At 43.0% G+C, this 1,505-nt stretch overlaps 1 non-coding gene across 1 annotated transcript; it reads right to left on the bottom strand.

The window, feature by feature from the left end:
* Positions 1–338: 338 nt before the first annotated feature.
* LOC112774734 (small nucleolar RNA R71) lies at positions 339–442 on the bottom strand. The gene has a single exon (XR_003189198.1). It is a non-coding gene; the product is annotated as a small nucleolar RNA R71 (small nucleolar RNA).
* Positions 443–1,505: the final 1,063 nt, after the last annotated feature.

Here is a 1,505-nt window from a genome sequence, read left to right as displayed (position 1 = left end):
GAAAAGGAAACTGTGGAAGTAGCATTCAAAAGCCAACCATCCACGCCAACAATTTTGAACTGAAGCCACAGCTCATCACCTTTGTTCAGAACAACTGTTCGTTCGGAGGAAGTGTCCAAGAAGACCCCAATCAACATCTAACCACCTTCCTGAGAATTTGTGACTCAGTGAAGTCTAATGGTGTTCATCCTGATGCCTATAGACTGCTTTTATTTCCATTCTCACTCAAGGACAAGGCAGCTAAGTGGCTGGAGTCTTTCCCAAGGGAGAGCTTGACAACTTGGGAAAATGTGGTGAAAAATTTCTTAGCAAGATTTTACCCCCCTCAACGAATCAATAGGCTGAGAGTTGAGGTCCAAACTTTTAGGCAACAAGATGGTGAGACTCTGTATGAAGCATGGGAGAGGTTTAAGGACCTGACAAGGAGGTGTCCACCTAACATGTTCAACGAATGGGTGCAGCTGCACATTTTCTATGAAGGGCTATCTTATGAATCAAAGAAAGCAGTAGACCATTCATCCGGAGGATCTTTGAACAAGAAGAAGACCATTGAGGAAGCCATAGATGTCATTGAAACAGTAGCAGAGAATGATTATTTCTATGCTTTTGAAAGAGGCAACACTAGAGGAGTAATGGAGCTAAACAATGTAAATGCTCTGCTGGTCCAAAACAAGCTCATTACCCAACAGCTGGCTGACCTCACCAAGAAGATAGAGAGGAACCAAGTAGCAGCAATATCCACTTTATCAACAACCCAAGAAGGAGTGAATAAAGAAGCAGAGGGAAGTCAGGAGCAAGTCAACTACATTGGGAATTCACCTAGGCAAAACCATGATCCATACTCCAAGACCTATAACCCTGGATGGAGGAATCACACAAACTTTGGGTGGGGAAATCAACAAGACCAAAGCCTTGATCAAAGACGCCCAAATCCCAACAATGCAGCTCACCAACATTTCACATCTAGACCATATCAATACTCCCATAACAACACCTCTCCACATCCATATCAAAACCAAAATAACTTACCTCATTCTTCCACCTCTAATCCCAATCTACAATCATTTGACGACAGACTCTCAAGGATTGAGAATCTACTTGAAGGCATAGGCAAAGAGATTCAAGATAGTAAAGCATTCCGAGAAGAAGTGATGTCCAATATGCAGAATCAGGATGCTACCATCAAGAAACTTGAGACACAAATTGGCTACTTATTCAAGCAAATTTCCAGCCACAACCTTCGCAACAATACTAGCTCAACACAGAGGGAGGAGTGTCAGGCTATCACCCTTCGGAGTGGGAAGGAACTGAAGGAAACCCCCCAGAAACCACAAGAAAAGGACTCAGATAAAGAGGAAGAAGAGCAGGATGGAGCTCAAGTTCCTAATCTGAGTTCACAAAAAGGGGAAGGAGTACTGAAGCCAGACATACCAAGAGTTCCATATCCTTAGCAATTAAAGAAGAAGGGGGATGACAACCAGTTTTCGAGATTTTTGGAAATCTTC

Source organism: Arachis hypogaea, chromosome 18 (assembly GCF_003086295.3).
Source record: "Arachis hypogaea cultivar Tifrunner chromosome 18, arahy.Tifrunner.gnm2.J5K5, whole genome shotgun sequence".
NCBI classification, from domain to species: domain Eukaryota; kingdom Viridiplantae; phylum Streptophyta; class Magnoliopsida; order Fabales; family Fabaceae; genus Arachis; species Arachis hypogaea.
This window is presented reverse-complemented; position numbering and strand designations above follow the sequence as displayed.